Source organism: Triturus cristatus, chromosome 2_2, assembly GCF_964204655.1.
Source record: "Triturus cristatus chromosome 2_2, aTriCri1.1, whole genome shotgun sequence".
In the NCBI taxonomy this organism is placed as follows: Eukaryota; Metazoa; Chordata; class Amphibia; order Caudata; family Salamandridae; genus Triturus; species Triturus cristatus.
Genome location: NC_140582.1, coordinates 469,834,223 through 469,859,028, shown reverse-complemented (window position 1 = coordinate 469,859,028; position 24,806 = coordinate 469,834,223). Strand labels below are relative to the sequence as shown.

Below are 24,806 nucleotides of genomic sequence, written 5' to 3'. Positions count from 1 at the left end.
CACCCCCTGGACATCTGATTGCTGATAAGAGCACTGTTGACCCGGGAGGTTGACATCTCCAAGTGTTTTTACGATGGCATTCAGTGATAGATGGAGGGGAGGGCACCTGGTTGCTTTTGTTGGGGTCCCCTCGCATTCGGTCTCTTTATCTGACCATCATTAACCGAGTGGGTCTCTGCCGGTTCGCTCTGGTCTTCTTGGCCGCTGACAGGGATGCGTGTCAGCAAGCGTGTTGAACCCGGTCTTTGCTGAAAGATACGAAAAGTGCAAGGAATGTCTGGATTCAAGATGGCCCGGGACCAAGCAGAGCGGGAGAGTCTGGCATTGCAAGAGGTGCAGAAACGGGCAGACCTAGATGTGCCAGACATTATCTGCCGTGAGTATCTATGTACAGCCCACAGTAGCATCCGAGTACCTCAGTAGTGTTTCCGTGGGCCTGAATTATTTATAGTCTGTCACCGCTAACAACTCTAACAGTCCTGTCACCGCTAACAACTCTAACAGTCCTTTTATATAGTCCACCATTCGCTCCCAAAAAATAGAAGTTAATAGGTTTGTGCTTAAGTAGTCAGTATGCACTAGATCATGTCAAATGTGATGAGCAGTGTTACTCTTGGGATTTACTTCATTTTTGGGATGGGGCAAAGGTGGGAGAGGGGGCGAAATTACATTCATTTTGAGGTCGATTATGAGCCAGAGCTGAGGTCATACTGGAACCTCGACGAGCATGTGGCTGCGGCTTCCCTCTCTCTAGACTACCGGTATGTGATGTAAAGGCCAGAGCTGCCGACTGTGGACCTGGGGAAGCAGATTCGAGTCTCGACATCAGCTCGTCGTTCTGTGATTCTGAGCATCTCCCTATGCCTATAAATAATGCATGTGTTTGTGTTGTAATTGTGTAGTGTGACTGGTGCGCATGTGAAGGACCTCAATACCTACGGGTCAAGTTGGAGCTATAATTTAAAAAAACTACAGAAGAATGCATTAGGAGGTTAAAACTAAAAACAAAGTCTTAACCTAAGGAGAGGCAAATAGATACCCACTTACTTGCAGATTTGTACAGAGTGAAACCAGAAAATCTGGATAAAATTGTGGCTTCCATGCTGAAATTGTGTGATCTTAGGCAAATATTTAATTTCACTAAAACCCTTTTGCTTCACTATCGCATTTTCGGCCTCCTTTCTTTTCTCCTAGAGTGGCAGGCTGGTTAAAACAGTTTACGTTGTTTGTTGGAGTGACTGTGGGGGTTTAGCCAGAACCCGTATTTGTGGCAGTTCGACAGCCCGCCAAATTGGCCCACAGAACCTGGTTTTGTGATGGTAATTCCTTCAGCCGATACCCATTGGCTTAGATCCACAAGCCTGGAAGGAAAGTAAATGCCCCGAGACACAGAAAGCCTGACGCCTGGTTTGTCTCTTAGAAATCAATTTTTGTTGTTGTTTCCACATACAAATATTGATGTGCGCTATCAATTTTTGAGCATCAGTTTTGTTCATCTAACTTCAAGTTTTGCTTAGGTTGTCTTGTGTGTTGGTAATCTTTAGAGCAATTGTTTGAAGTGTCATTTTTTGGACAAATTGCTTTTCTGCGCGTGATGAACAGACGCCAATGGCCATGTATGAAATAAAGCGCGAGTGCCAAGTGTAATATTGAATGTCATTGCCACGTGCATAATGGGTGGAGGTGAAAAATCTATCCCACTTCTGACAGTTTAATGATACACAAGGCATAGACTGACACCTGTAAGAATGAGCTCTTAAATATGACCCTGCTTCTTCACTTACAGCATCCAAGAGTGATCATATACATTTGCGGCAACAACCATCATGACTGCGACCCAGCATCAGTAAGTGCAATCAGACATTTGTACTGAAAAAGCCCCTTCCCAGGCTGTTCCAACTACTCTTCCGAAGGATTATCCCAAAGTCATAGGCTCAGGAAAATCCAGAGCTCAGCTTCCACTCTGATCAGTAACACAAAAAATGTAATGTGCACTTATGAGTTCACAGAAAGTGCATAATAATAATTGGTACAGTGGGCAGTGCACACCATTCAAAAGGAGAGCATCACAATCCATTGTTCGTTGCACTGGATAGTGTGTCATATGCCAAGATGTTTTATTCATGAGTAGTTAATTGCCTTGAAGTATTGCACGGTTATATAGTGCCTTTATTATGAGTTTGTCCCCTGCTGCTCCCAAGTGGATTCCACAGGTCATACACTAACTGATTGCATAATTTCCAATTTCTTTGGGTATCTCCCTGTCCCTCCAATCTGGACCCCCGAGAGCATACACTAAGGTAGGTTTTGGTATGCCATTTCCTATGGGATGCTACCAGGCCATCTTTGATGGGCTTCTCAGAACCTATACTAAAGCAAATGGAGGATTGCATATCCAAGGGATAACAGTCTTCACCTGTGGGCTGCTTCCTCTGTTCCATATTCCAGGTTGCCTATTTCAAAGTGGAATACTCTGCTAAAACAGTTTCCATTGATTTAAGGCTGAAAATGAATGATTATGAGTAAAAATAAAGTGCTGCAAAAATGCCACTAAATTGCCATATTTGTGCCACTAAATTTCCATATTTGTGATGCTAAATTTGCTAATCCATGCGGCTATATCCTGGGGGGGGGGGGTCTGACTATTGACAGATTACTTGTTTTCCCACCACTCTAAGGTTTTTCGCATGCCTTGAGTTATTTGATGTCAAAGGAGCCGACTGATTGTACCCACTGCTTGTCCAGCTGCTCCTGAATGGGATGCATTTTGAGGCGGCAGAAGGGGATTAGCGATATGCATGATGACATCATTCCCAAGAGTGATTTGTAAAGTCAAACCGAAAGACATTTCTTTTGTTAGAATGAGAATCCGCTGTTGTAGTTCAACAGGATACGCCTTTAAGCAAACTGTGTCTAACTTGGCTCATAGAAAGAAAATTGTTTGAAATGGGTTCTGCCTGGATTTCTGTAGGTTGAGTGTAAGACCCAACTGCCAGAAGTCGTGCAGGTCTTCTTGGGCGCTCACGCTGCTGTCTTGAAGGGTGCTTTGATCAGCCTGTCGTCCAGATATGGAAAGACTTGATGTTGGTGTTGTCTGAGAAATGTTGCGACCAAAGCAAGGCACTTTGTAAAAATGTTGGGCGCGTACTTGAGACCAAAAGGGAGCACCCTGAATTAGTAGTGGCGCTCGGCAACCATAAACCTCAGGTATTTCCTGTGTCTTGGGTGGCTGGGTATGTGAAAATAGACGTCTTGGAGGTCTAGGGTGGTCATGAAATCGCACTAGTTTAGGAGCTTTAGTACTTACTGCAATGTGGCCCTCCAAAATGATTGTTTTCTCAAGTAGATGTTAAGGTTTCTGAAGTCTAAAATTGTTCGCCACGGCTTTAACTTTTTTCTGATCAAAAAGAAACAGGAGTAGAAACCTTTGCCTCTGTTGGAGAGTGAGACCTTTTCCATCGCTCCTTGCAAAGCATGACTTTAACCGCTTATTGAAAAGCCATGGGATGCCTCTAGAGGGAGGGTTTGAGGGGCTGTGGTGGGCGGTTTATCGGTGGTTTTTGGATAAACTTTAGTGTGCGTCCAAATTGTACCAGACAAAGAACCCACTGATCTGTGGTAATGGTTTGCCAATGGTGCAGGCAGTTGGAAACGTTGCTCAAAGGTAGAGACTGAAAAGAATGAGGAGATTGTGGATGTAGAGGAGTTGGAGCCTGTAAAACTTGGCGGTATCACTGTCCGCCTTGGTTGTTTTGAGGGTCTCTTCCACATAGCTTCCAAAAAGCTTCTCCAACATGTGGGAGATCCAAGATCTTATTTTGAACTTCCGGACGGAAGGAGGTGGCTTTGAGCCATCCTTGTATTCTAAGAACTGCTACCCCTGCTAACTACCTGAATCCTTTGATAGCAACGTCCATGGCCAAATTTATGATCTCATTGGATGTTCTCTCCCCTTCATGCAAGATCGTTCTTGCTTCGTCCTTGGCATCCTCTGGCAGTAGGTCCATGTAGGGAGCAATGTCTGACCACATCAGGAGATCATAGCGCCCCAAGATTGCCTGAGAATTCACGGCCCTCACTGTCAGTGCAGACATTGCTGAAAACAATTTGCCTATGTAATCTAGGCGTCTGCCGTCCTTATCAGGAGGAGCAGAAAAGGGTGCTGCAGGAGTTTTTTGAGCGGCGTTGAGCAGCTTGCATGACCACGGAATCCGTTTTAGGGTGCCCTGTGAGACATGCTGTCGCATCTTCTGTGGTTTGGTATTTTTTGTCAAAGTATGGAAGTACCGCCTAGACGCCAGGTTTTTCATAACCGTAATACCTTCTTCCCAGATGTAGTCAATTATGGGTATAGCCCAGACAGATTTATGAAATGGTTCCTTAAAATCATACAAGAAACAGATTGTTTTGAAGGCATTGATAGAGCAAATCTTTTCGCTGCACGCTCTAGCAGATTGTGAAATCCCCCAATGTCCTCTGGTAGGGAGGCAGGTCAAGACCCCAGGTTTGTCCCATTCCGTGGTTGTGTCGTGCGGGTGGGTTATAAGCAGATACCCGCCATGGTCCCATAGCACAGCGGAACCGCGGGATGGACAGACCTTGAGTGGAGTTCCTAGTCAGGGCACGCAAGTACGGCACAGCCGTTCATGGATGCCGATCTCATTCAGCATTCGAACCATACACCCAAGGTAAATAGCCTGATCCTGTATTACCTTCCCCTTTACCCCACTAGAATTGAGGCTCCATGACGATTCCTCCCGTTCCAGGTTCATGAGGCAATAACCTCACATACATATAAGTATGCATTTGGGCTTTTTGACTGTATTGTCCACCTGGTCCACGAATAATATTTCACGTTAATTTATAGAGTGTGTGTTTTCTGTTTGTAGTGTCTTGTACTGTCCTTTTCTTTACAGGTCACTGCACCTTTTTCCTGATAAAGCTAGAATTATAGCTAAAAACACACATTTTGGTCACATTGTTGCGCACTATTTGTGTTTACAGGTACTACGCTCTGTTTCCAGGGACACTGAATATGTCCTGTTTCCTTCCTTGTTTTTGCAGATACGCATACATACGATTAGGTATTGTATATAAGTGCATCATTGAATGCATCTCTCACTTCTATTTTTGTATCACCTAGTACATGCTTTCTAGTCGGGAGGGATCTTTTTCCTGTCCTGATGAAGATGCTCCGCATCGAAACATGTTGACTCACAAGGAGTAACCACACATTATGTAGCAAACTCCACACCCCTGTTTTTAGTAGTACCAGCCTCTCTGGACACAAAGTTTTTTCTGTCTAAAAGGGCCAGGTGCTTTTTAACTACACATACTTACAACCACATCAGACCCTCCCTTTGCATCACACATAGCACTTTATCATCAGTGCTCCCACGTAGTCGTAGGTCGTAGCACGCCCCGTCCCGCAGCGGGGCGGGAAGACCCCTATGATGAAGCAGGACACCATGGGCCATTCTTGGTGTGTGAGGGGTATTTAAACAACACTGTGTGTGCCCAACCATATTGGGACACACACCTATCATTACCCCACTGTACCCAGGCTTCTTAGTACCTCACTTTCCAGAGGTGGATCCTTCTTGTTTATTAATTAACTCTGAGTGGAGGACGTATCCACCTCAACGCCTATACAGGCCCCCCCCCTCTACACTCCCCAATCTTGTTATATTTAGTTGTGTCGTGAAGTTCTCCTTCCTTCCTCTCTTCATACAAGAGATCGGTTCTTGGAGAGGAATAGACTGGAATATTTGGAACTGAAAGTATCGTAGGAGTAGTAACTTGTATTGGTGACCCCACCGGTGGAGATTTAGTAACAGTCACCGAAGATGGGAAGCGCCGACAGTAATCTTCTAGCATAAATTGCAGACCCGAGAGTAAGGCAGATGGCATTGTCACCATCTCTTCTTGATACAGCTGATGGCATGGTTCAGGTTGGGCAGAATAGACCTCACCATAGTATTGTTGCTCATGCTTTTCGTCATCCGGCTGACACTCAACGTGCAAGTCAGACGGACTAGATGCGCCTCCAAACAGGCCTTCCTCTTCAGAATCTCCCTCCTCCAGATGAGTGGATAAGAGAGGCGTAATGTTACTGGGGGAAGTATGTTCTGATGTCATCTCTCTTCCATGTGTGTAGCAGTAGTCGCCGTCCATAAAAGAACTTGTCTGCGATGGTGATTTGTTCGTTGACCGTGATTTTCTCGGCAAAGGAATCCTAGTCGTCGATCGGGCTTTCGTTGACAGTGGACTCGACATCTTCACTTCCGATAATACCTTTATTTTCGTCCACAACTGTGTCTTTGTCGATGGCGGTGACTGTCTTCCTCTACCCTGGTTTCTCCGTCTACTACTGCTACTTAGTCAACGGGGGCTTCTCCGTCAATGCTTTTAACATCAGATTAATTTCCAAAGAGGACAAGGAGTGCTTTGGCAAACATGGCTTAGCCCAGGTCCCTAAAAGCATGTCTGATAGAGTCTCATTAAAAGCAGACTGGTTTCAGAAGACGTTTGGCCAAGCTGAAATACCTCAGACAAGACATCTTTCTTCCTGGGTAGGAAGCTGAAGATCAAGAACCTCTGCTACCCTCCACAAGACCATGGCAAAGGAGGTAGTTTCCTCCGCTGCAAGGGTTTGGGAAGAAGAACACAAACCAGAGTCTGGGGAGGTCTTCTATGAACTGGAATTCTGGAGGTTATCATACCATTTATCCTCGGATAGGGCTGGGCAAACTTATCTCCAACATTATATCAACATTTTATGTAGGATATGATCTCTTCCAGAGAGCAAGGGCACTGTCAGAATAAGGGTGGCTAAATGGCGGCGGCACAATTAAATCAGCGTACAGTCTATCAAGGTCGAGGTAGCGATATCTGTCGGACTCCACGACATCCACGTCTATCACATTTTAGGTCAACTGCAAAACAAGTCTGTCTGTACATTGTGTTGTACGTTTGCACATAACATTTCCATGTATTGCCCAATATAAGTTCATTCTTCTTCAGTATCACCTTGACCTTTAGTTTGAGCTCTATGTATACTTTTTCTTCATATTTTGCAAATTAATTCACACAGTGCATCAATTCACAAGTTATTGCTTTTGTGGTGCAGAATTTCTGCTAGGACAAATTATTGCTTATTTCTTTTTTGCATTTAATTGCACTACCAGATAATCACAGATAGGTTGCTCTATTATTTCACCAAATGTATACACTAATTTCCACTACAGTTACAAACTGATGGCTTTCATTGGTTGGTGTAGCCTCATGCAGAAATTATGTATTCTGTGACAGATGAGTTTCCTTTTCAGTTTCATTCAAACCACTGCAGTACCTTGCAACACTTTTCATATCACATACATATTCTTGCTGGATCCATCCAAAGCCCCTAGTTTAAGAAATTTCCCACTCTTTCTAAAGCTTTGGTAGTTGCCCAGGTGTCTTCACACAAACCAACACATTAAATAATGTCTCTTAATTTGTTAAAACTGAGTGGGTTGTAGTCACATATTACATTGGTCAATGTGATGTTGAATAATGTTTTTCCTGGCATATTATGCAAAATACTTAGTATCCCAACAATAACTAAATTAGCTGGGCAATTGAAAACCTGTAGTAATCACTTTTTGTGTTTGCTTACAAATCTTTCGTTATACACTATATGTTACGGTGGTTGCACTAAGGTTATAAGAGTTTCTAATCCAATAGTGACCAGGATGCATAGGGTACAGATGCTTATCTGCTATATATTGTTAACCACTCCATAGTTCCTTCTAATTCGGTTTGTTGCTGCATGTGTTTTTAGGTATCGCCTGAACAGCGAGAGCAGTCTCTTCAATATTTGTTTTTTCCATCAGTGGGCTTAAAGACCAACCATTGCTTACCACTGTCACTCATGTGCTAGCTTCTTATTGGTCAGCTGCCACAGGCTTACTTCCTCTTTGTGTTTGTCCCTCCCCTGGGGCATGGACACCTTACGTTCGCCCTTCCACTTCTTAGTTTTGTAGGTGTTACTCTTTCCTTTAAGAACTCTACAACAAAGCACTGTTTTCAGCTGTGTACTTCTCCCCTCTCCGTTCATGTCCACCTTCTTGTCACCATCCTACATAGTTGATTTCAGTGTTGCTTGCCTCCCACCTAACCTCCCTAATTCAGTTGTCCATGTTGCTTGCCCAACCGCTCACGCCTTCGGTTTCTGAGTGTTGCTTGTGCCCACCTCCTTTCTCCATAGCCTGTGTTGCTTTCCCCTCAGTTAGTTGCTTACCTTAACCCACCACCCATCCGCAATCCATTTGTTGTCAATATAGACTGCCCGACCTCCCATAAAAAAAAAAAAAGTGCCATGACATGGACACTGGTCACCCCACCCCCAATGCTGCCTCTCGTCCCACCATCTCTTCTGCCAGCGAGGATTTAAAAAAAATAAAAAAATAAAGAAAAGTGCTGGCCCAGGCATAGCTTTTTTTTTTTTAATTAAACTTTCAGCCACACTGCACAGCAGCCATGCACTGAAAAAACCAATAGCTCACGCAGGCAAGGTCTATTGGCTTTGCCAGTGCTTGTTTTTCTTGTGTGCTCGTTATCTTGTAAGTGCGACAAATATATAGTTTCTCATCTTAATCCTTTTCTGTGCCACCGCCCTTTATGTTGTTTTTGTCTGAGGTGTTACCTCTCAAGTTTCTCCTATTTCCAGAGGAACGAGTTCACTGCTTGATTTCCTTGCACCTTTGTACATTGCCCCGCACTTTTTTTAAAAAAAAAACACCATATCTTTAGGGTGCAAGGACATATTCCTTCATATCAAACACAGGATAGGAGTGTTTTCACTTTGAAATACAGCTGAGTTGTGTCCTTGCCAAGCCTTACATGCTTTTCCATTGCAAGTTGCTCTTAATTTCTTTTTTTCAGCATTGTTTTTTCAGTTTCTCTACATACTGCATTGTTTGTTGTGAGTGTTCACACTTTTCCTAAAGGATTATGTTACTTAACCGGTAAGCATCTGTTATTGGAATGTAGAGCTGTAGAATCACAAGCTTTGCATACCCCTGCCATCTAGTGTTGCGTCCGGATGTTTGCCAAGTTGTTTTTCTTCAAAGAAGTCTTTCCAGTCACGAGGCAAGGAGACTCCTCCTTTCGGTGATAGTGCGCACGGGCATCGACTCCATTGTTCGATTGTTCTCCCGCCAGAGGCTGAGAATGGAGGAATAAGTGAAGTATACAGATATCCATGCCTATGTAATGTAAATAATGAGAACTGCAACAACTACAGGTGCCCAGGGAGGTGAGAGGGCGCATGTGAATTTACAGCTGTACATGCCAAGAACAGATGCTTACAGGGTAAGTAACAATCCGTTTAAGGTATGTGTGCTGTTGAGGTTTCCATAGACTATATAGCTGTATTCTCCCAAAGCGGTGGCTAACCAGTAGGTGTTGCAGTTTTTTGGAAAAGTGTCTTTAGCACTGCTTGTTCTACATTAGCTTTTTGACGTGCTAACACATTCACTCAATATTGTTTAGTAAAGGTGTGTGGCATGGACCGTGTTGCTGCTTTGAAAATATCAGCTATGGGAATGTTACCTAAAAAGGCCATAGATGCTCCTATTTTAAGTGGTACAAAAGGGGGTGGTGATGGACGGAGCATCAGAAACAATCAAACACTCGCACCCAGTCAACAGATCTGGGTTTGATCCATCACCGTTCTTTAGCCCACTCTGCCACCCCAGTTCAGACATGGCCATATGCAAATCAGTCTGACCCTGTGCCTCAAGGGAACAGTCCGGCCCGAACTGCCAAGCCATGCCTTCCCTGGACCGGAAACAAGCTTCCTAGGACCGGTTTCTGGCATTTCAGCCGTCTTCAGCCAGGCTTGCTTGAATCCATGGCGAACAAAGCGGTACAAAAGGGGGTGGTGATGGACGGAGCCAGAAACCGGTCCTAGGAAGCTAGTCCGGTCGAACTAGGACTCACCAAGCCTTGACAAGCGGAACCCACGAAGAATGGAGGACTTGCTTCTGGTGCAGACCAGGAAGGTCTGGGGTGCTTCTCTTTTGCAGAGCAGGAGCCAGTCTGGAGGAGCCAAACCAGCGGTGGAAAATCAAAGGTGTGTCGTCGCAAAGGTCGCTAGCCAACCGGACAGACGCGGCAAGCAGGAAAATGCAGAAGGGCCCCACGCAGGACTCGTGGAGTGTGGGGGGCTGATCTTCGGTGCAGATGGGGGTTGGGGCTTCTCAATCCCCGGTGCACAACTTCGTGGGTGCCTCAGAAGCTGCGCTGGAAGATTCTCGCCACTTTTCCCAGGTAGCCAGTCCCACGTCTGTCGCCTCCACGGATCTCAGCTCGGCTGTGGATCAGGGTCGGAGGAGTCTGGAAGTCAAGGCTCTGGTCGGGCTCTGCAGTCGGTCTCTCGTACAACTTCAGCAAAGCAAAGGGTAAGTCTCTTGATGGTGCCTGTTTGCACAGGGTAGCCACTCCTTGGCCACAAGGGAGATTCTTCAGTTTTCTTCTTTCGTCAAATGTCGAAGGTCCAGAGTTTCTGTTCAAGTTGCAGGTTCAGGATAATCTAATTTCCTGGGGCCCAGCTCCCACACTTATACTAATCTGGGGGGCTGGGTTGCCTGCTAGGTCACGCCTTATGGGTGGGACCTGGGAGGGGGGTGGTTACACCCCCTTCCCTTTGTCCAGTTTTGCGCCAGGACTGGGGCTGGAGTGCCCCAGCACCGGTTTGAATTGGACTATGCATGGGACACCTTGTGTGCCCCAGGCAGCGTCTCGTTTCTTTCATCCCTCCCTGCCCCAATACACTAAGGCCTGTCTGGGGTGGTGCTCGCACCTCCCAAGGCAGGAAACCTATTGTCCAAGCCTCCCGTGCCGGGATCACTCCCAGCAGCAGGTGGTCAGACTTGTGTCTGTGGCAGCAGCATCCATTTTGTGATGCTGGGGCTCTGGTTAACTTTAACCGGGTAAGTAGGTTTCAACATGTCTTCTCCCTCTAGAAGGGAGGGATAATATCCTCATCCCCAGAAACGGGATGGGGGTATTATTCCAAAGTGTTAGACACCTTACACGACATGTTTTGATAAAGCCAAACCATAGTTACCATAACCGTTTAAGATTATAAGGTACTTCAAGAGTATATGGTAGGCTATATCATAGAACAGCTATAAGGACATGGTTCCGAAAGCTGCAGACAGGCTCAGCTCAGGCTAGAGCACCATCTCACATGTTACCAAGCACTCTGCCTCCAGGATTGTTAAGGCCTGCCATAGGAGTGGCTGATAGGTACACGTGTCTATATACAAGGTAGGTATAGGAATACTACACCTAAGCAAGGGGTGATTACACGACCTTGCCCCAGCTGAGTGATCAGCCAGTTGTGTCATAATGGAAGGCCAGGCAAGGGGTGGCATAATACATGCTGCAGCCCCTGGTAGGCCTAGGGTACACCTATGCCCTGGGTACCTAAGGTACTCTGTACAGGGGCCAATAAGGTGATCCTATCCAATTGGCTTATGCACCTAAAGTACATAGTATTAATTTAGAGAGAGAATAGCAGGGCTGTGGGTCTGATTAGCAGGCCCACAGCCACATCTAAGTCGAAAACCAGTAAAGCAAAAGCAAAAAGTAGGGGTGAACATAGAAAGCAGACCCTACTCTCCTACAGTTTGTATGAAGAACTATTCTATTTTTATTTAGTTGAAAGGAGGGTTCTTCTAAAGGTAATGGCTGTAGCCCATCAACTCTCGTTAATGAAGTGAAAGCAATCAGAAAGGCAACTTTCCATGAAAAACTGTAATGGACAATTGTGTAAAGGCTCAAAAGGTGGACCCATGAGTCTTTGCAACAGTTAAGATTTCAAAATGGTGCAGGTGGTATCCTAGGTGGTATTACACTTTTAAGGCCTTCCATAAATGCTTTAATTACTGGAACCTTGAATAAAGAAAAGGGTTGTCTGTTTTGCAAATATGCAGCTACTGCTGCAAGGTGCAATCAAATGGATATTCAAAAGGTAACAAATAATATTTTGTATAGCTGCATCTAACGGATCAATAATATTGTTACAATATACAAATCTTTTCCATTTAGCCGCATAACATGCCCTGGTGGTAGGCTCTTTTGCCTCTAAGAATTTTCATAAAATCTGGTGGCAAATTTAAGTATCCAAACTCTGACTTCAGGAGCCAAATTGCTAGCTCCTTTGGGGTTGGGTGTCCGATTTCTCCATAGTGCTGAGTGAGAAGGCTGAAGAACAAGTTACTTACCTTCGGTAACGCTTTTTCTGGTGGATACAGTATCTGCCTGTGGATTCCTCACCTTTTGAATATCCCCTGCGCTAGCATTCCACGGAACTTTTCTCCCCAGCACTCCACGTCGGCGGGACGTCATAATGCGCCGGCTCCGCTCGCGACTCCGATCGACGTCACCGGAGCCATAAGAAGCCCACGTCGGCGTGATGTCGTCAGTTCCGCCCCTTTTTTCCGTGCCTTCGAGGCACATGGACGGACTGACAGCAATATACATACACAGTATACACAGTACACAATATGCAAAGCAACACACACAGTGTGACAAATAAATAAAAAGGCAAAAGAAAGACATAATGCCTTTGACAGTAATAAATACATCTTGAAATACCATCATAAGACTAGTAAATTGAAACATTAGCAACAGGACATCAGGCATAGAAGGACGGACAAACGGGGAGGCGGGTGGGTCAGTGAGGAATCCACAGGCAGATACTGTATCCACCAGAAAAAGCGTTACCGAAGGTAAGTAACTTGTTCTTCTGATGGATACATCTGCCAGTGGATTCCTCACCTTGTGAATAGATTCCTACAGCAGTCCCCACTCCCGGAGGAGGGTGTCCATCCTTCTATACCAGAAAGTCCTGAAGCACAGAGCGCGCGAAGTGGCCCTCCCTCCTCATCTCTGAGTCCAAGCAATAATGCTTTGTGAAAGTATGGAGGGAGGCCCAATTCGCGGCTTTACAAATATCCGCCACGGGAACAACAGATGTTGAAGACTTGGCTTTAGTAGAGTGAGCACGAATACTCTCAGGAGGAGTCTTACCAGCCAGGGCGTAGCAGATCTTGATGGTCAGTATTATCCATCTTGACAGCGTGCGCTTGTGCACCGCTTTACCTTTAGAACGACCAACGTAGCCAATAAAGAGCTGGTCAAGGCGAAAGTCCTTGGTTCTGTCCAGATAAAAACTCTTAGCCCTCTTCGGGTCAGGGCGATGGAGTCTTTCCTCCTCCTTGGAGGGATGAGGGGGTGGATAGAAAACAGGGAGGGTAATAGACTGCCCCAAATGGAAAGGAGTAACAACTTTTGGCAGGAAAGCAGCCCTGGTCCTAAGAACCATCCTTTCAGCATGTAAGGTAAGAAAAGGAGGTTTGGAACTTAGAGCTTGAAGCTCACTTACCCTCCTTGCCGAGGTTATGGCAACAAGAAAAACCACCTTAAAGGACAGCCTCAACGGACAGCTATGTAAAGGCTCAAATGGGGACCCCATTAGAAAGGTTAAGACAAGATTAAGGTCCCACTGAGGCATTACAAATGGAGTGGGAGGAAACATGTTTGTAAGGCCCTTGATGAACCTCAGAACAACCGGAGATTTAAACAGCGAAGGTTGATCTGGGAGGCATAGAAAAGCCGATAAGGCCGAAAGGTAGCCCTTAACCGTGGCCACAGCACAGCCCTGCTGAGCCAAGGAAAGAGCAAACTGGAGCACATCGGAAAGATGGGCTTTTAAAGGGTCAATGGACCTCTCTCCACACCATTTTACAAATTTTGACCACCTGTAGGAGTAAATGGACTTGGTGGAGTGTCGTCTGGCCGATAAAATAACGTCCACCACATCAGGTGGGAGAGAGAAAGAACTCAGGTTGCCCCGTTCAATCTCCAGGCATGAAGGTGTAAGCTCTGGAGGTGGGGGTGTAGAACCTGCCCCTCCGACTGCGAGAGGAGGTCTGCCCTCAGCGGGAGACGGAGCGGAGGGCACGAGGAGAGGTGGAGAAGATCTGTATACCACACCCTTCTTGGCCAATCCGGGGCGACCAATATGACTTGGGCCCGGTCTTGGCGAATCTTCCTCAGAACCCGAGGAATCAAGGGTATGGGAGGAAACGCGTAAAGGAGTCGTGAGCCCCAACTCAACTGAAACGCGTCCCCCAACGCCCCCTGCATCGGATACTGGAGACTGCAGAATGACGGGCAGTGCGCATTCTCGAAAGTGGCAAACGGGTCCACCCGAGGAGTCCCCCACGTCCGAAAGACATGACGAACCACCTCCGGATGGAGCCTCCACTCGTGGTCGGCGGAGAACTGCCGACTGAGACTGTCCGCACGCACGTTCAGCACCCCGGCCAGATGATTTGCCATCAGACAAATCTGATGGTCCTGAACCCAGGACCATAGTCGCAGGGCCTCTCTGCATAGACAAAGAGACCCCACTCCTCCCTGCTTGTTGACATGCCACATCGCGGTCGTGTTGTCCGTCAGGACTTGAACCGACTGACCGCGAAGGGAAGGGAGGAAGGCCTTGAGCGCCAAACGAATCGCCCGCAACTCCAGAAGGTTGATGTGATGCAACCTTTCCTCTGGAGACTCCAGATCCCCCAGATGAGGACCCCACCCTAAGGTGGATACATCCGTTATCACTGTGGCCGCCGATGGAGGCAGACGAAAAGGCTTTCCTTGAGACAGAATGCCCTCCACGCTCCACCAAGATAGATCCGCTGCAGCTTCTCTGGAGATCCTGATCGACTCCCCAAAATCCCCGTTGTGCTGATACCACTGCTTGCGGAGGCACCACTGGAGCGCCCTCATATGCCAGCGTGCATGGTTGACCAACAGAATGCAGGAAGCGAACAGACCGAGCAGGCGAAGGACCTTCAGAACTGGAACGACCGCTCCATTGTGGAATAAAGGGACCATCTCCTGAATGTCGAGAATCCTTTGAGGAGGAGGGAATGCTCGACACACAGTAGTGTCCAGTACCGCCCCTATGAACAGGTTGCGTTGAGAGGGCACCAGGTGAGATTTGGGTACATTGATCGAAAAACCCAAGTCGAATAACAGCTGAGATGTTACCTGCAGATGACGCTGCACCATCTCCGGGGACTCTGCCTTCAAAAGCCAGTCGTCCAGGTAGGGGAAAACTGGAACCCCCGACCTCCTGAGATGAGCAGCCACCACTGCCATCACCTTCGTGAAGACTCGAGGTGCGGTAGTAAGACCAAACGGGAGGACCACAAACTGGTAGTGTTGTGACCCAACCGTAAAACGGAGATACTTCCTGTGCGACTTCAGGATTGGAACATGAAAGTACGCGTCCTGCAAGTCGAGCGACACCATCCAGTCTCCTTGCTGCAACGCTTGAAGAACCTGCGCAAGGGTCAGCATCTTGAATTTCTCCTGCTTCAGGTAAAAATTCAAGATTCTGAGGTCCAGGATTGGACGCAATCTGCCGTCCTTTTTGGGAATCAGGAAATACCGGGAGTAGCAACCCTGACCCCTTTCCTGCTCTGGAACTACCTCTATCGCACCCTTCTGAAGTAAGGCTAAAACTTCTTTCTGCAGGAGAAGTAGATGGTCTTCCAAGCAATAACCTTGGCAAGGAGGGTAAGGGGGAGGAAACTCCTGAAAGGGAAGGGCGTACCCAGTCTCCACAAGGTTCAAAACCCAAAGGTCTGTTGTAATAGATTTCCAACCCCGTAGAAAGTAGGACACCCGACCCCCCACAGGTCTTACATGATCCGGGATGGGGGATCTAGGGCTGCTTCCCTGAAGCCTCATTGGGAGCAGAGGAGGAGGAGGAGGAAGTAGAGGGGTTGCGACCAGAACCTCTCCGACCCTTTTGTCTCCCTCTTTAGGACTTATAGAGGGGATTCTGCTGCTGTTGTTGCTGCTGCTGTTGGGGCTGCCGGTAAGAGCGAAAAGACGATCTTCCAAAACCCCTAAACTTTCGAAAAGACGAACCCCTAGCAGGAGCTTGCAGTCCCAGGGATTTCGCAGTCTGCCTGCTATCTATAAATCGCTGCAGGGCAGAATCCGCCTTTTCCCCAAACAGCTTCTGTCCGTCGAAAGGCAGATCAACCAGCGTAGCTTGCACATCAGCTGAGAACCCAGAGGTACGGAGCCAAGCCTGCCTCCTTGCGGCAACAGATGACCCCATGATCCTTGCCACAGAGTTCGCAGTATCCAACCCTGATTGGATAACTTGTCTGGCAGCTGCCCGAGTGTCCGCCACAACCTCCAAGAAGGACGACTTATCCCCTTCAGGCAACTTAGGAGCCAAAGACTTAATGGAGTCCATTAGTGCATGCACATAACGCCCCAACAGGCATGTGGCATTAGTCGATTTCAACGCCATACTCCCCGTGGAAAAGGTCTTCTTGGCTGCCTGATCAACCTTTTTAGATTCCCTGTCAGCCGGAGACTGAGGGAAGGCACCCGAAGCATGCTTGGAACATGAAGCCTGCACCACCAATCTGTCCGGAGATGGATGAGTGGACAAGAAGTCAGGGTCCCCTGGTGCAACCTTGTATCTTCTTGCCACCTGCCTACACACCGCCGGAGATGAAAGGGGTTTCTTCCACACCTCCAAGACCGGCTCCAAGATGGCCTCATTGAAAGGCAACAAAGGCTCTGATGATGAAGTTGGAGAATGCAACACCTCTGTGAGCAAGTTGGATTTGCACTCCACAGAAGGCAGCTGCAAATCCAAAAGTTCTGCCGCCTTCTTGATTACCACATGATAGGGAGCCAATTCCTGAGGCGGAGAAGACCTGGCAGATGCATGCTCCCACTCTGGGGTCGTATCCAAACCACTAGCCTCAATGCCTTCAAAATCATCCGAGGAAGAGTCAACTTCACCTTCTTCCACATCCATCCGATATCTCTTTTCCTCTAACACTCTCTGGGCCTCCCTCCTCGACCGGATCCGAGGGGCCGACGTCGACGACGCCGTACACGGCGTCGGAGGAGCCAAAGGTACCGGAGTCGGCGGCGCCAAAGGTGAAGTCGGCGCCGGACGCGGCGCCGATGGAGTCGGCGTCGATGAAGGCTCCGAAGTCCGCTGGTCCTTCCGAGGTCGAATCGGATCCCCAGGCGGCGCCGGAAACTGCCAAGATGGCGCCATCGGCATAAAAGGGGCCTGAGCATACTGCTGCGGCACCCGTAGTGTAAATGCCATCGGACCCACGGGACCAGTTGGTGCTCCGGATGGGTAGGCTGCCCTATTAAAAATGCCATACATAGCATTTAAGAAACCGGTAGAATCAGTACCTGGAGCCGGGAACTGAGGAAAAGGAACAGGCCCTGTACCTCCTTGTGGAGTCACCGGCATCGGCTCCGCAGTATATACAACCGGAGCCTCCGACTCTTCAGGCACCGGAACAGACGACTCCTGCTCATCTTCATGGAAGGAAGCATCCGACTCCACTCGTTCCGGAGTCGACCCCTTAGACGGATCCGATGACCGCGTCGGGGACTGAACCGGAGTCTGCTTCTTCGAAGGAGAACACCTCGGTGACTTCAAAGGCGAAGGAGACAAGCATTTGCTCCTGCGTGGAAGGGGCGAAGCCGACCTCGACTTCTTGGACCTCGAGGACCGACGTCGAGAAGAATGTTTCCTCTTCTTGTGGTGCTTCTTCTACCTCGAAGACTTCGACGTCGATGACCCCCTCTTCGACTTCTCCTTCTTCCTACCTCTCTTCTCCTCACCGATCCTCTTCATGAAGAGCTTAGTCTTTCTCTCCTTGAGTGCCTTCGGGTTCATGCTTCTACAGCATCCGCACTCCTCCATGTCATGTTCCGAAGAGAGGCACCATAAACAGTTCTGGTGTGGATCTGTCATTGACATCAGACCTCCACATTCCCTACAGGGCTTAAATCCCGACTTCCTAGTCGAAGACATACTGGATTCAACAGATTAACACGGCTAAATTACAAAGTAGCCAACGAGCACTGGAAAAAAAAAAACGTTGCGCGTCGAAGGCGCGGAAAAAAGGGAACTGACGTCATCACGCCGACGTGGGCTTCTTATGGCTCCGGTGATGTCGATCGGAGTCGCGAGCGGAGCCGGCGCATTATGACGTCGCGCCCACGTCGACGTGGAGTGCTGGGGAGAAAAGTTCCGTGGAATGCTGGCGCAGGGGATATTCACAAGGTGAGGAATCCACTGGCAGATGTATCCATAAGAAATTTAAGTGCAGCTGTTGATGAGGAACCAGTGATAGTTCCAAGAGTGTGGTGAACTATGGTCGACGGGCCCATGTGGGAGCCTCCAAAATCAGTGTCAGTGATGTTTGCCTGAGCTTCCGAACCAGAAACGGAAGGAGAGGGAGAAGCGGAAAAGCATAAGCAAATATCCCTGACCCATTCATCCATAGGGCATTGCCTTTGGATAGAGGGTGTGGGAACCTAGATGCGAAGATTAGGGTCTTTGAGTTGTCTACTGTGGTGAACAAATTATTTGTAGAAATCCCAATTTTTGGAAGTATGGAAGGAGAACCTGGGGGTGAAGTTCCCATTCATTTATTTGCTGCTGCATCCTGCTAAGGTCGGCAATTCGATTGTTCAGTCCTGGGAGGTGCTCTGCCAGAAGATGAATTCTGTGATGAATTGCCCAACACCAAGTGGTCTGAGAAAAGTGTTCTAGTTGCAAGAGTGCCCCCCCCCCTCCCCGGTTTTGTACATAGTACATGGATGTCATTATCCGTTCGGACTAGGACAACTTTCCCTATAAGGTGAGGTAGAAAAGTTTTTGTGCTAGATACACAGCTAGTAGCTCTAGATAGTTGATGTGGAGACTTTTGGGCTTGTTGTCCCACAGCCTTGTTAGATTCTGTAGATGGGCACACCAACCTATGGGGGATGTGTCTGCTGTTAGTACGATCTGTGGAACAGGGTCGATGAAGGGCCACCCTTCTGAAAATTGTGTGTTCCACCACTGTAGAGAGCGATAGATGGGGCTGTCTACCAACACTATCTGTTAATTGACCCTGTGATTGATTCCACTGACGTGATAAGTATTCCTGTAGGGGACACATGGGTAGTCTTGCATGAGGCACTATTGCAATGCATGATGGCATAATTTCTAGCAGTTGCATGATAGTCCTGACCTAAGTATTCGTTGGTCTGTTGCAAACACTTTTGGAGTGTGTGCTGGCTTTGATGAGCCAATCGTCTCGATATGGGAAGACTATTGGCTGTTGTCTGCTGAGATGAGCTGCAAATACTGCTAGTTATTTTGTGAACATGCTGGGTTCAGTAGTAACTCCGAATGGGAGTACTTTGAACGGATAGTGATTTCATGCTATCACAAATCTGAGATATTTGTGATGTGCTGGGTAAACTGGAATGTGGAAGTATGCGTCCTTTAAGTCTAGTGTGGACAAAGTCGCCTTGATGTAGAAGTGGGAGCACTTGCTAAAGCATAACCATATGGCTATGTTCTGACAGTATGTACAGGTTTAACATTCTTAGGTCCAAAATTGGTCTTAGGGACCCGTCCTTTTTGGGGATTAGGAAGTACAGTGAGTAAACTCCTGACCCTTGGTGTTGTAATGGCCTATAGTTTCCCTTTGTTAACAAAGCTTGTACCCCCTGTTTGAGGAGCTGTAGGTGTTGTGATGAGAGTTTGTGAGTGCGAGACGGAATATTGGGATGACTGCTGGTAAGCTCCAGGCAATAACCATGTTGGATAATGTCAAATACCTATTTGTCTGATGGTATTGATTGCCAAATGGGGAGAAATTGTTGAAGTCTTCCCCGGACAGGTGCAAAATGGTCAGGAAATGTAGGCAAGTCACTGCTTGTTTGGAGAAGGGGAGTTACCTGTTGGTGCACCTTTACCCCTACCCTTAAAATTATTTCCTATGTACCCTCCTCTATAGAAACCTCGAGATAGAGAGGGTTGGGTGTTGGATGTATATGAGGCATTGGGGTCTGAGGAATAACCTTTGGACCCTCCTCTATAAAATGAATGCCGAAGGGAGTCTGTTAGATGGGATCTGAAGAGCTCCCATAAACTTTGTTACGTGTGTGTCTTTCTTCATTTCTTCTGGTGCCTCATCTACTTGAGGTCCGAAAAGGTGTTGTTTGTCAAAGGGAGTAGAGAGGAAAGACTGCTGAACTTCTGGTTTATATCCTGAAAGCCTAAGCCAAACAGGTTGTCTAAGGAGACTGCTAGGGGTTAATTCCCCTTGCTGCAGGGCCAGCAGCATGTAAAGCACATCTAATGGAGGAATTAGATGGAAAATGCTACTTATCAGTATGCATCTGTTCTTGGCATGTAGTGCTGCAGATCCTCACACTTAGCATTAGATCGCCATCTGGTGTTGGGCTTGGATGCTTTCACCTTGTTGTCTTGGAAGTAGTCACAAGATAGGCAACTCCTCCCTTGGACGATAGTGCGCATGGGCATCAACTCCATTCTCAGATTGTTTTTCGCCATGATGGGAAATGGAGTTAGTTGAAAAGAAAGATGTCCATGTGTGTATATCTAAGTAAGATAGTACTAGAACATATACAGGTCCCAGGGAGGTGGGTGGGCGTGCCAAGATCTGCAGCTCTACATGCCAAGAACAGATGCATAGTGGTAAGTAGCATTTTCCGTTCAAGGTATATGAGCTGCAGATCTCACACTTAATATAGACTGTACAGCAGTAGCTCCCCTAGCGGTGGTCACCTGCATCTGTTGCAGTAGTTGGAAACAGTGTTTTAAGAACAGCTTGTGTAGGAGAGTAGGGTCTGCTTTCTATGTTCACCCCCACTTTTTGCTTTACTGGTTTTCGACTTAGATGTGGCTGTGGGCCTGCTAATCAGACCCACAGCCCTGCTGTTCTCTCTCTAAACTAATACTATGTACTTTAGGTGCATAACCCATTTGGATAGGATCACCTTATTGGCCCCTGTACAGTGTACCTTAGGTACCCAGGGCATAGGTGTACCCTAGGCCTACCAGGGGCTGCAGCATGTATTATGCCACCCCTGGCCTGGCCTTCCATTATGACAACTGGCTGATCACTCAGCCGGGGCAAGGTCGTGTAATCACCCCTTGCTTAGGTGTAGTATTCCTATACCGATCTTATATATAGACACATGTGTACCTATCAGCCACTCCTATGGCAGGCCTTAACAATCCTGGAGGCAGAGTGCTTGGTGTACATGCGAGATGGTGATCTAGCATGAGCTGAGCCTGTCTGCAGCTTTCGGAACCATGTCCTTATAGCTGTTCTATGATATAGCCTACCATATACTCTTAAAGTGCCTTATAATCTTAAACGGTTATGGTAACTATGGTTTGGCTTTATCAAAACATGTCGTGTAAGGTGTCTAACACTTTGGAATAATACCCCCATCCCATTTCTGGGGATGAGGATATTATCCCTCCCTTCTAGAGGGAGAAGATATGTTGAAACCTACTTACCCGGTTAAAGTTAACCAGAGCCCCAGCATCACAAAATGGATGCTGCTGCCACGACACAAGTCTGACCTCCTGCTGCTGGGAGTGATCCCGGCACGGGATGCTGGGACAAAAGGTGTCCCATGCATAGTCCAGTTCAAACCGGTGCTGGGGCACACCAGCCCCATTCCTGGCGCGAAACTGGACAAAGGGAAGGGGGTGTAACCACCCCCCTCCCAGGTCCAACCCATAAGGCGTGACCTAGCAGGCAACCCAGCCCCCCAGATTAGTATAAGAGTGGTAGCTGGGCCCCAGGAGATTAGATTATCCTGAACCTGCAACTTGAACAGAAACTCTGGACCTTCGACGAGAGAAGACTGAAGAATCTCCCTTGTGGCCAAGGAGTGGCTACCCTGTGCAAACAGGCACCATCAAGAGACTTACCCTTTGCTTTGCTGAAGTTCTACGAGGGACCGACTGCAGAGCCCGACCAGAGCCTTGAATTCCAGACTTCTCCGACCCTGATCCACATCCACAGCCGAGCTGAGATCCGTGGAGGCGACGAGAGACGTGGGACCGGCTACCTGGGAAAAGTGGCGAGTATCTTCCAGCGCAGCTTCTGAGGTACCCTCGAAGTTGTGCACCGGGGATTGAGAAGCCCCAACCCCAAGCACCATCTGCACCGAAGATCAGCCCCCCACACTCCACGAGTCCTGCGTGGGGCCCTTCTGCATTTTCCTGCTTGCCGCGTCTGTCCGGTTGCTTGCCCGTTGGCTAGCGGCCTTTGCGACGACACACCTTTGAATCTTCACTGCTGGTTTGGCTCCTCCAGACTGGCTCCCGCTCCTCTGCAAAAGAGAAGCACTCCAGACCTTCCTGGTCTGCACCAGAAGCAAGTACTCCATTCTTCGTGGGTTCCGCTTGCCAAGGCTTGGTGAGTCCTAGTTCGACTTCACCGCCGCCGACAGCAAGAGCCTTCGTGGGACAGCTCGACTCCTGGTCGTCCTCGACGTCTCCTGGTACCCGTAGCTGCTGCGACAAGCTTCACCTCTTCGCCTGCCATATTCACGACATCGCGGTACAAAAGGGGGTGGTGATGGACGGAGCATCAGAACCAATCAAACACTCACACCCAGTCAACAGATCTGGGTTTGATCCATCACCGTTCTTTAGCCCACTCTGGCAGAGTGATCTGTTGACTGGGTGTGAGTGGACTGTTCCCATGAGGCACAGGGTCAGACTGATTTGCATATGGCCATGTCTGAACTGGGGTGGCAGAGTGGGCTAAAGAACGGTGATGGATCAAACCCAGATCTGTTGACTGGGTGCGAGTGTTTGATTGTTTCTGATGCTCCGTCCATCACCACCCCCTTTTGTACCGCTTTGTTCGCCATAAGTTGGCGGGGTATGCTCAGACGTGAGTCCCTTTCCTGCTTGTCCCGTGCTAGCACCTCCCCAAGCAGGAAACCTATTGTCCAGGCCTCCCTGGCTGGGATCACTCCCAGCTGCAGGAGGTCAGACTTGTGTCGTGGCAGCAGCATCCATTTTGTGATGCTGAGGCTTTGGTTAGAGTTAAACAGCAAAGTAGGATTTTAAAATGTCTCTCCCTCTAGAAGGGAGGAATAATATCCTCATCACCAGAAATGGTATGGGGGTATTATTCCAAAGTGTTAGACACCTTACACGACATGTTTTGATACAGCCCAACCATAGTTACCATAACCGTTTAAGATTATAAGGCACTTAAGAGTATATGGTAGGCTATATCATAGAACAGCTATAAGGACATGGTTCCGAAAGCTGCAGACAGGCTCAGCTCATGCTAGAGCACCATCTCACATGTTACCAAGCACTCTGCCTCCAGGATTGTTAAGGCCTGCCATAGGAGTGACTGATAGGTACACATGTGTCTATATATAAGGGTAGATATAGGCATACTATATCTAAGCAAGGGGTGATTACACGACCTTGCCCCAGCTGAGTGATGAGCCAGTTGAATCTGATTGGAAGGCCAGACCAGGGGTGGCATAATACATGCTGGAGCCCCTGGGAGGCCTAGGGTACACCTATGCCCTGGGTACCTAGGGTACACTGTACAGGGTCCAATAAGGTGATCCTTACCAATTGGTTATGTACCTAGGGTACATGGAGTCCATTTTAAAGAGAGCAGACAGCCTGAGACCCTGAATGGCAGGATCTCAGGCCAACTAAGTCGAAAAACCAGCTAGACACTAGGCAAAAAGTTGGGGGTAACCATAGTCAGATATCCACCTTCCTACACAACCCCCCCCCCCCCCCCCCAAACGAAAGGAGATAAGGCTGGCCTTGACAAGGTAAGCCTCTATTGCCTAAGTGGCCATATAAGGAAGAACCAGCACTGGCATGGTTACCCCCTGTCTCATGGTCCACTAAGCAATCCCTCATCCTAAAGGTATCATAGGGTCTCCACCATAGGGAATCTCTACCTTGGGTGTGTCTTTGCAAAGTAAAAGGCTGGTGTTGAGATGGAGTACTGAAGTGAGGGTCCTCCAAGTGAGGCCTCAGCTTCCTCCAATCATCCTCCACCATGGATGCCTTTCTTTCTTTCACTGAGTTGCACTGTGCTCTCAGGGTCAGCCTCTGGCTACCTAAAGCTGGAGGCTGGGTCCCTTTTGTGGGCTTACTGGAGGGACAGGTCAGGTTTGGGGCCCTAAGGTCCCAGGTTTGCCTGTGCCCAACAGAATCCCTCTGGGGGAGGTCCCTAACTACCTGTAAAGGGGATCCCTCAGGAATGTTTTTACCCATCACCTGGCTAGGGCTACTAGCCAGGCAATCCTCATTCTTTTGATGGGGGGGTTCTTGTGGACAGGGGCCCTCTTGGGGTCCACTGGCCTCCCTGACCTCGGCAGCCCTGGGCTGACTGAGGCAGGGTAGAGAGAGGCAGGCTACCTGCACCAGACTGGGTCCCACCTTGGAAGGGGCCACTGACATCAGAGGCTCTGCCAGGCCAAGCCTGGCTACCTCTGGGGCAGTTCCTTCACAAGGGGTGAGGTCAGATCCCTGAGGAGGCTGACCTTTTCCTAATGTCTGGGGAGAGGGAGACTTTTCTTCCTACTACTCTGTTTGTGTGGAGTGATCCATAGTTTCAGGCTTCACTACACCTAGGTCAGTCTGAGTATGGACTGAGACCATTACAGCCCTGCCCAACTTTTCAGGGAGGCACTCAGTTTGTGTTTGAGCTGTGACTGTCACAGCTCTGCCAGTCTCTACAGGGAAGTCTGTCTTTGCCTGGGCTGTGGCTGCCACTGCCCTTCCAACCTTTTCAGGGAGGAAATCTACTTGGACAGGGGTTGTGGCTGGCACAACCCCACTACCCTTTTTTGAAAGGCCTACCATTTTG

The 24,806-nt window shown here is 48.2% G+C and overlaps 1 long non-coding RNA gene across 1 annotated transcript in view; it reads left to right on the top strand.

Moving 5' to 3' along the window:
* The first annotated feature begins 293 nt into the window (after positions 1-293).
* LOC146862379 (uncharacterized) overlaps positions 294-24,806 on the top strand; it is a 357,116-nt gene continuing 332,603 nt past the window's right edge. The window contains exons 1-2 of the long non-coding RNA XR_014978119.1: positions 294-376; positions 1,787-1,846. This is a non-coding gene — a long non-coding RNA (uncharacterized LOC146862379). The remainder of the gene's footprint in view (positions 377-1,786; positions 1,847-24,806) is intronic.